This window comes from Apodemus sylvaticus, chromosome 7 (genome assembly GCF_947179515.1).
Source record: "Apodemus sylvaticus chromosome 7, mApoSyl1.1, whole genome shotgun sequence".
Classification (NCBI taxonomy): Eukaryota; Metazoa; Chordata; class Mammalia; order Rodentia; family Muridae; genus Apodemus; species Apodemus sylvaticus.
This window is the reverse complement of record NC_067478.1, coordinates 63,395,964-63,406,434: the sequence shown is the minus strand read 5'-3', so window position 1 is coordinate 63,406,434 and position 10,471 is coordinate 63,395,964. Positions and strand designations below refer to the sequence as shown.

The following is a 10,471-nucleotide window of genomic DNA, read 5'->3' as shown; positions in this document are numbered from 1 at the left end:
TCACTTTCCATATTTTTTCAGAGTGTTCACATTGATCATTTTGTTGACAAGTTTGCTAAGTGGCAAACATTGGGTTGTTTCACTAATATGAATACTCACATATGGGATTTTTGTTTGAAGAGAAACTGTTTATCAATTATTTGAAACATATGCTAGCATTGGAATTATTGGATCATATATAGTTTATTTTGCTTTGTTGGCATTGGGAATTAAGTCCAGGGTCTTGCACATGTTAGGCAAGTGCTCTTATCACTGAACTACTATGTCATCAGTATATGGTTACACGTAAGCATATATTTAAGTCTTTGTGATGGTCTTATACATATATTCTGGCTAGCCTCAAACTTGTAATCCTCCTACCTTAGCTTTGGGCTACTGGCATTAGAGGAGTATGCCATTGTAGTCAGCTCAAATGGTTTTCAAAGTTTTTTCTGTGCAGTTTTCACTTGTTGGAACTGGTTTGGTATTTTGTTTTTGAGACCAGTTTCGTGTAGCCCAAGCAGGCCATCCCTAAACTACACATAGGTGTTATTAAAATGGAAACACTGGCTTTTCATGATAGAAAAAAGAAGGCATATATTCACAGAAGGCAATTATAAAGAAGAAGATTGTTGTCCTAAGACAAGAAATTAACAAGTCTTTCTCTGGATGACTCCTGGGGGAAGACTACAAGTTGGACTCCAGACTCCTCAGTTCAGATTAAGTTCCCTCTGTGCACTTTGGCTTCAGGGCTGTGTACATGATATCCTGGGTTCAAGACCCAGTTCTGACAGTGGTAGCTGTGCATCCTTGTATAGGTTGTGGGACCTCTCTGTACCTCAAATGCAAAATAAAAACATCATCTCACAGAGCAGCAACAAGGAGTAGGTGGGCTCAGAGATGAGAGCCCAGCTCCCAGCTGGATGCCCGTGTTGGTGGCCCTCTACCAGCAGGGCATAGGAGCCGTCTTTTCTCCGGAAAGCATCGTTGTCTGCAAGCTATTACAGCTCCTCTGATGCCTACACTCTCAACTACACTCTCAAGGAACAGGCAGAATCCTCCTCCTAAAATATTTCTCCCCTTTATTATGAATTCAAAAGAGTAAACAGTTATGCTTTAGGGTGACAGAGATCATGGTTAGATGTTTGGAAATTGGCTTGAGGCCCATTTCACAAATAAAGAAACTGAGGCTGAGCTGCTAAGTCTTTTGCCTAAAGTCCCAGAAACAAATATTAAGTATGAGAAGTACAGGTCCATCTCTGTGTTGAACTCAGAAGTGTAACTACTACGTTAAGTATTTCATGGTCAGGTGGTAATGGCACATGCCTTAAATCCCAGCACTCGAGGCAGTGGCAGATTAGATCTTTTAAGATCTTTTAAGCGGCAGACAGCCTGGTCTACAGAACAAGTTTTAGGACAGCCAGGGCCATACAAAGAACCCCTGTCTCAAACAAAACAAAACAAAGTAAAACAAAAAACATCAATGGGGGGCTGGAGAGATGGCTCAGTGGGTAAGAGCACCGACTGCTCTTCCGAAGGTCATGAGTTCAAATCCCAGCACCCACATGGTGGCTCACAACCATCTGTAAAGAGATCTGACACCCTCTTCTGGTGTCTGAAGACAGCTACAGTGTACTTACATATAATAAATAAATAAATCTAAAAAAAAAAAAAACAAAAAAAAAACATCAATGGACAGCTGGGCATAGTGGCTCCTTTAATCCTAGCACACTGGGGAGGCAGGAGGGTCTCCGTAAGTTCCGGTCTACAAATCTGATTCCAGGACAGCCAGGGCTGTTAAATATCCCTCACCCCCACACCAAAGCAAAGTCAACGGAGAAGTATGCTAGTATCTCTAAGTGTCATCTGGAAAGTTTGCTGTAATCGTGGCTGAAGGTATAGCAGTGTGAGAGACTTGGTGAGCAAACTGTGAACTCCCAATTTCTAACTGACACTTGGTAGGAATTTAAGCATTTGGTACAAATAGATCTAGGTAGGTCCTGGGGTTCTGGTTGTTGGGGTACTAGGTGTTGGTACCGAGACCTGCAAGGCCTGTGAAGTCATATAGGCAACAATTAGAACTATAGGCCTGTTGCCAAGGCAACAGCTGCCATATACCTAGAATTCAATGGCCCACCTTTACCTGTAATTTACGTCATCACCCGTATATAACTGGGCAGCATTTCTCTCTCTTTTTCTTTCTTTCCTTCCTTCTTCCCGCCTGCTACCCCTTTCCCCATCTTAAATAAAGTCCCACGTGGAACTGTTTGGCCTGGTGTATCTCACTGTGGCCCACATCTCCACCGAATCTCCGCGGCCCACGCAGTGGGCAGACAGGTGACCTGTGCTGCAGAGTAGGCAGGTGGACCTGCATAGAAAAACCAACAAGTGTATTCTTGGATGTGTCCCAGGAATTGGCCCATTTTCAAAAGCTAATTCTGGGGGTTGGAGATATGGGCTCAGTGGTTAAGAGGGCTTGCTGCTTTTCCAGTGGACCCCAGTTCAGTTTACAGCACCCGTATCAGGTGGTTGATAACCACCTGTAACTCCAGCTCCAGGGGAGACATATACACATACTTTTTTTTTCTGATCTGAGGGTAAAAATGGGGTCAGCTGGCCCTAGATTTTATCTATGGTCCCTCTGACACAGATTCTATGATCTGTACTTCTCTGTAACCACCACTGAGGAGATGTCTAGGTTAGAGTACAGGTCTCTCCCCAGTTGCCTTTAAGTCCTTAAGAGAGAATGAGTGTACCTTCCCTTCCCTTCATGGGCAGTAAAGGTGAAAGGCATAGGAACCACGTTCAGAGGTAAGGGAGGTGTGCTCCCTTGTCCTTGCCTTGGGACCCAAAAGACTTGCCACTTGGCACACTGGACACTGGTCTAGTCCTTTGGCCTTTCTTGGAAACTTGGGCCAGTAGGCCAGCCTACCATACCTGGTGAACAATCTATGATTTGTCTGGCTGAGAGGGTGCCCTCTCCCAGGCTCTGGGAGGCAGGAAGGAAGGCAGGCCAGAGAGGTGCTCTCAGTGACCTTTGGTTCCCTGGGAAGTATTCAACGGCCAGTAAAAGTTTACCAAGTGCTGCTTAATGGATGCCAGAACTTAAAACCCATTTCAAACAAAAACAAAACCAGAGAGTTTTTGAACAAACATTTTCATAGGAAAAGATCTTTGATTAATTTTTATTTTTTCCTAGAAAGAAAGTTTTTCTTTTCTTTTTGTTGTTTTTTAAGACAGGGCTTCTAGCCGGGCGGTGGTAGCACATGCCTGTAATCCCAGCACTCTGGGTGGCAGAGGCAGACAGATTTCTGAGTTTGGGGCCAGCCTGGTCTACAGAGTGAGTTCCAGAACAGCCAGGGCTATACAGAGAAACCCTGTCTTGAAAAAAACCAAATCCAAAAAACAAAAAAAAACAACCAACCAACCAACCAACCAACCAACCAACAAGACAGGGTTTCTCTGTGTTATAGCCCTGGCTATCTTGGAACCCCACTTTGTAGATCAGGCTAGCTTCAAACTCACAGAGATCCACCTGCCTTTGTCTCCTAAGTGCTGGGACTTAAGTTGTGCACCACTACACCCAGTTGGAAATTTCTTTTTTAGCCCAAACTCAAGATCCTTCTGTTTCACCTATTGAGGAAAAAAAAATCTATCACTTTCATTGTTTTTCCAGTTACCCTTTTAGTCCACTGTGTGTTGCTGTAATGAAATACCCTAGGCTGGACAATTTACAAAGAATGGAGGTTTACTTTGCTCATGGATCTAGAGACCAGAAGTCCAGGAACTTGGCATCAATATCTGTTCAGCATCTGGGGAATGCCTAGGGCTGCATTACCTACAAGTAACATGAATTTGTAGAGTACGTTTCCAATGTATGAATTTGGGAATGGGGCACTTTAAAATCATAGTACTTACTATCCACTCTTGACATTAGATAGAAAGGAAACAGAGACAAGGAGATGGATGCGCCAACCTGGGCTACACAGGAAGATCCTGACAAAAAACTCTAGATGTCCCATCCTAAAACCCACGTAAAAAGCCATGTGTGTTGTCACATGCTTATAGTCTCATGGCTGGGAGGCTGACGGGAGTCCCCTGGCCAGACAGCCTAGGCCAACAACAACAAAAGCAACCAAGATAAACAGCTCATGAGGGGTAACATCAGAATTGACTTTTGAAAAAAAAAAATTGTTGCTGCTGTTTTTGTTTCTGTTGAGGTAACAGAAACATAAAATGGTAGTCATAGCTTGTATGCAAACCAAAACTACTGATGTCAACCATGAACCTCTCTCTCTATTTGCCTATCTACAAGACCACTGTGGTTATACAGGATTCAGCGAATGATGTGGGGAGGGAGGGAGGGAAAGTAAAAGTAAAAACATCTTTTGGTGTGTAGCAGGGAGGAGACAATGAGACAATATTGTCTTTCTAGGAGTCTGGGGTGAGTTTCCTAGTACCCTCTTCCTACCTCATAATCATACCTATTGCCATGACTCTGTGACCATCAAAGAACTGTCAGGGTTCCATTTGTAGGAAGGGCAGAGTGATTCTCTTGATAGCCTGAAAGGTAGCTCTAGCTTTACTTTAGGAAAGCAAAGTCCTGCCAGAGGCACATAGTTGTTGTCAGGTCACCCGGCTGCAGACCCAGGCCTGTGATAAGGCTACTCTGGTAGTAGATTTGTTTCTGATTAGAACCTGACATCTAGGTTCACAAAGTAGCTCAGAAAAAAAGATGAAGAGAAAAAAAAAAAAAAGAAGAAGACATCTCAGAGATTCTGAGACAAATGACCTGGGTCTAATTTGACCTACAAATACTGCAAGCTCTTACTGGCATTCTTATAAGTGAGCACTATTGCTTCAATTTTATAGCTTATTTATTGATACTTGGCTAGTGACTTGCTCAACATTCTGAAACCAGAACCCTCACAACCTCTCTGGTGTTTTGAGACTCATTCTTACCATGTACATATCCTTGGCTGACTTAGAGCTTGCTATGTAGACCATACTGGCCTTGAAGTCACTAAGATCTACCTGCTTCTGCTGGGACTAAAGTGTGCACGAACATTTCCTTAAATAGTGCACCTTGTTTTTAGAGTGGCTCCCTGGGACTTGAGCTGGCTGATAAAGTTAGGCTGGCCAGTGGGCCCCAGGAATCCTCCTATCTCTTCCTCTTCCTATTGGGATTACCAAGGAGCTCTTTATGTGCCGAAGAATGAAACTCAAGTCCTTTTCCTGACATCTAATGATATTTACTAAGGGATAGGAGAGCCCCTCCAATTGTTCTAAGCTGCCGTTTTCTAATATGTAACTAGAGATTGCAGGAACAACGGGGGGAGGGGGGATATTAACAGTCAGAGCGGTATCATGTCCTCCCCTCCCCTCCCCCATCCCCTGACCTCCTGCACCTGAAAGTCTGGAACTTAAACCTTGCTGGCAACCAAGAAAATAAGCCTCAGAAACACCCATCCTCTGAGTTTCAAGATCCTCGACCTATGCTATTATTACCCAGGATATCTTGTGGTGAGGTTGAAGTCAGAATTCCTAAGATCTGCTTGGGAGTGCCCAAACACACCAGGGGGGCGTGTTTCCCAGGAGTGAGGTTATCTGATTTTTTTTTTTCTACTTCTTAAGAATGAACTGGTGTGGTGGCCCATGTCTTTAGAGGCAGAAGACAGATTCCTATAGGTTCAAAGCCAGAGTGATCTACAAAGCTACTTCCTTTATAGCCAAGGCTTCTCAGAGAAACCCTTCCTTGAAAAACAAAACATAGGGCTGGAGAGATGGCTCAGCAGTTAAGAGTATTGACTGCTCTTCCACAGGTCCTGAGTTCAAATCCTAGCAACCACATGGTGGCTCACAACCATCTGTAAAAAAGATCTGACGCCCTCATCTGGTGTGTTTAAAGACAGCTACAGTGTACTCAAATATAATAATAAATAAATCTTAAAAAAAAAAAAAAAGAAGGAAGGAAAGAAAGAAAAACAAAACACGCAGGGCAGTGGTAGCCTTTAATCCCAGCACTTGGGAGGCAGGCGGATTTCTGAGTTCCAGGCCAGCCTGGCCTACAGAGTGAGTTCCAGGACAACCAGAAAAGAAAGAAAAACAAAACACAAAAAGAAAGAGATATTGTGGCTAGGAGTGGAGTTACACAACTTTAATCCCAGCACTTGTGGGGAGAGGCAAGAGGATCTCTGAGTTTGAGGACAGCTTGGTCTATATAGCAGGCTCCAGGTGAGTGTGACCCTGTCTTAAACTAAACTGAGTACATAGATAAACAAGAAATATATGTACAGAAAAGCAAAGAAAGGGGCTCAGGCACCAGACAACCCTGAAGCCTCCTACAGAAGCAGCCCAATATTATTCAATGAAAGTTTGCTGAAGATATTTTTTTTTTTTTTTGGTTTTTTGGATTTGGTGTTTTGGAGACAGGGTTTCTCTGTATAGCCCTGGCTGTCCTGGAACTCACTCTGTAGACCAGGCTGGCCTCGAACTCAGAAATTGCCTGCCTCTGCCTTGCAGAGTGCTGGGATTACAGGCGTGCACCAACACTGCCGGGCTACTGAAGATCTCTTAATGAAAAAAATCACTGCTCAAGCTCTTTACTGAAGGCACAAGTATCCTCTGTAGGATACTTGTTAGAATTAGGGAAGATTCCAAAACAAGGTATTCCCAGGCTTAAAAGAAAGAAGGCAGCACTGTGAGCATATGAAAAGGAGAGTGGAAACTGAGGAAGGCAAGCTGGAGTAGGAGAGACTGCAGGGACAGAAGTGTGAGCTCAGAGGTGACACTGGAGGAGAGACTGCATAGAGAGAAAGCTCCCATTCTCTAGGCAGGAAGCCAACCCTGTGCTACCACAAGTCCTCTTTCTAGCCATCTGAGGACTGATCCTATAGGCAGTATCAAAAAACCTAATGACACACAGGGAAAAGTGGACTGGGCAGAGCCTTCAGATCTCCTGGACCTCCAAATCTCTTCAGGGTTGGAGATACACTGTCAGGGGTTGTGGGGCACAGGAAAAAAATCAGACAGTTGCCTCTGAAGTACTTAGGAGGTGTCAGACATGCAGGAAGCTTTTCTGACACATTAACGATCTTTATGGTTGGCATGTCAGGTGAAGGGGGAGAGAAAGCTGAGACAAAGTTGTATGTCTAGAGTGCACCAGCGTGTGCGGCCCTTTGGAGGAGGAAAAGCCTAAAGATTAGGTTGAAAGAAAAACAGAAGCCATGTTTTGAAGACCTGTGTTACAGGTATTTCATTGGTTTATAAGACATGAGTCTGAAGTAGCCAGCAGTTTGGTTCTTGAGCGATCTCTGAATCCTGTTCAGTTACTTGGGCGAGTAGGTCAGGACCCTGTCACGAGACAGGTGGAAGGAAAAACCCAGTCACGATATTTTCTCTAACAACAAACGAGATGTGGCGATTGGGGGACAGTGAAGTATACCAAATGGGCGCTGTCAGTCAAAAAGACGACACGGCACAGAATATCAATGTTTTGACCAGGCAGGCCTCAGAGATGTGGCGTGTCAGTATGTGAAAAAGGGGGCTCTGTATTTGTGGAGGGGAAAGTGGACTATGATGAATACATGGATAAAAACAATGTGTGGCAGCAAGTAACAATAATCATAGCTGATAACATTATATCAGAGTGACCAGACAAAGGAAAAGGCATAAAATGGATGATTATTCTTTGACCATTGTTTGGTACAGTCTCCTTTGCAAATCATGTACAGTCTATAGTTTAAAGAAATATATATATATATATAATCTTTATGGTTCTGGGGAAGTGGCTCAGTGGCTCAGAGCCTTGCTCTATAAGTTCAAATCCTCAGCATGTATGTAAAACAGGCAATGGCTAGCTTTCGGAACAGACAGGCAGATTCTGGTCCATTAGCCTAGCAGAAACAGCAGAGCTTCCCTCTGAAACATGGCAACAGGAGGCTAAGTGGGAAAGACTGGATGTGTTGCTCTGGCCTCCACATGTACACAGGCAGGCACGTCACCTACTCCCTCCCTCCACATGCATATGAATCCTCATAAAACTGTTACTTATTTATGGGTCTAAGAGAGATGGCTCAGCAGTTAAGAACAGCTGTTGTTCTCCCAAAGACTCTTGATGTCTTACCACCTCTGTGAGGACATACATGCAGGTGGTACACTATACACACTCACACACATATACTACATAAAATAAAAGGAGAGGTTTGTTTTTTAGTTGAGACCAGGTTACTCTATGAAGCTCAGGCTGTCCTAGAGTTCCCTCTGTAGATCGGGCTGGCCTTGAACTCACAGACATCTGCTTGCCTCTGCCTTCAGAGCATTGGGATTAAAAATGTACACCACCACTGCCTAGGTTAAAGTGTTTCTTATGAAAGCAAATAAACAAGAAAAATGAAAATAACATCTAACAAGAAACAGTAATATTAAAGGCAATACAATAACAGCAGCTAAGCAATTATCCCCTCCCCCCAGTGGGAGAGATTGTACCTAGGACTTCGTGCATGCCAGGCTGGTACTGTTTTTCCAGCTCTGTTCTGTAGCAACTGAGGGAAGAGGGACCAACCTCTGCAGGTAAAGGTACCTACCACCAAGGCTGAAGTCTGATTCCTGGGACTCACCTGGAGGAAAGATAGAACCAACTTCTTTTAAGTTGTCCTCTGACCTGTGTGCCTCAACCCCACAAGTAATTTCAGGGAAGTGAGTGGCTCACTGTAGGCTTGCATACAATCCTAGATCTTGAGAGTTGGAGGTAGGAGGATTAAGAGTTTAAACTGTTCAGCAAACAGACCCTGTATTAAAAAAACAAAACAAAACAAAAAAAAAAAAAAAAAAACCGGGGAGGTGGACACCAAAAACTGAGTGAAGAACTTGTTATAAGAAAAGTTAAAGTATATGTTCAGAACTAATTTTGGTTTTTAAAGTATGCATAGAAAAAGGACTAGAAGGATTTAATAATCTTGTGCATCAGACAACTGTACTGTTCTCCATTTTAGTATTTTTCAGTATTTACAAAGTATTAGCATTAGAAAAGAAGCATTACTTTTTAAAAGTATCACCAGTTTCCTAAGTGAGAAATGCAGCGATGGGAGCCCAAGGAGGCCCCTCCCTCATCTGTCACTCACTTCTTTGGGCCTCAGCTTCCTCATCTGTAAGATGGAGCCGTTAACTACAAGATGCCTCTCTGTATTAGAAAAGCTCAAACCAGCCCTATAGGGGATACCTAAGTTTACTGACTGGGTTTCTCCTCTGGAAAAATCCTGAGCTGTTACAGCAGAATTCTATAGAGGATCCTGAAGGGAGGGAGGGAGAAAGGGGAATTCCTCTTCGCAAAGGAAGGAGGTTCAAGAGACTTATAGAAAGATTTGCAGGAAGGGAACGTGTGGCAGAGGTATCTGAGGACGCACACAATTGATACCACCTGGAGATGCCGGAAGCAGGAAGAACCTTGAAAACCCTGGGAAATTGTAGCACCTACCTCGGATTGTCAGTGCCTGATTCTTGCAGAATGCAGGGCCTGACCCGAGCATTGGCACGAGTGTAGAGGCAATTCTGTGTCACCAATAAAAATAGTCGAGTACTCCCCAGGCCCAGGCCACAGTAGGGGTTCAACAATTACTTCCCAAATGAGTGAAAAGATACTGGCAAAAATCCTCAATTTACTTAGCCGTGAGATGACAAGTTGTCAAGGGAGCCACAGCCCAGCTCTCACGCATGATGGAGCTAACTCTATTTGGCAGGTCCGCACAGGGAAGTTCCCAGGGACTAAGCCACTTCCCAAGGTCAAGGTTCCTAACTGGTACTAGGGCTGCAAACCAAGGCTTTCCACGTGGAACGCCTCTGAGCGCGGCCTCATGCCCCAAACCCCGCTACTTAAGTTTCATGCTTTAAATCGGGGCAGTAGATCCCACCGGGAGACACCTGAGCCGAGACCCATCCGCTCACCTCTCAGCTATGGCTGCTCAAGGATTGTCGGGGACTGTGGCTGGATGTCTCAGTCCACATAAAGAACTCATGGGCAGGGGCGCAAGGAAGAACCCGGCGGCTCCGCAGGGCAGTCGGGGCCGCCACTCTTCCAGTGCGAGCCCAGGTAGGTGCGGGTGTTTTACAGGCTGCTGGCAGGAGACGTCCCGGTCAGCTTTTATTCGGCAGGGGGAAAATCCGGCCCTAAGGCCGCGCCCCCGCCACCACTGGGTGGGAGTCTAAGCGACCCCGCCCCAGGCGTCAGCCGGCTCTTTCCTCCCCCACCCTGGGCTTCGGAATTGGAGCGGAAAAAGAGCGAGCCGTGAGAAGTCTTAAAAGCGGGGTGGAGGTAACGAACGGAACCTTCTAGGTCAGTCGAGGTACGCCTTCCTGATGTTGGAGACGACTAGGTTCCCTTCACCTCCTCTTTGAGGTGACGGAGGTTGGAGAGGGTGAGGGAAGAGTTTGTATTCTAATTCCCACCGACTGGGCTGGAATCCTCCAGCCAGATAGGGAGTGATTTCCTCAAGGT

General features: G+C 44.9%; 1 pseudogene; it reads left to right on the top strand.

Moving 5' to 3' along the window:
* The first annotated feature begins 7,205 nt into the window (after positions 1 to 7,205).
* Positions 7,206 to 7,653, top strand: LOC127690032 (single-stranded DNA-binding protein, mitochondrial-like; annotated as a pseudogene).
* The last annotated feature ends 2,818 nt before the right edge of the window (positions 7,654 to 10,471 follow it).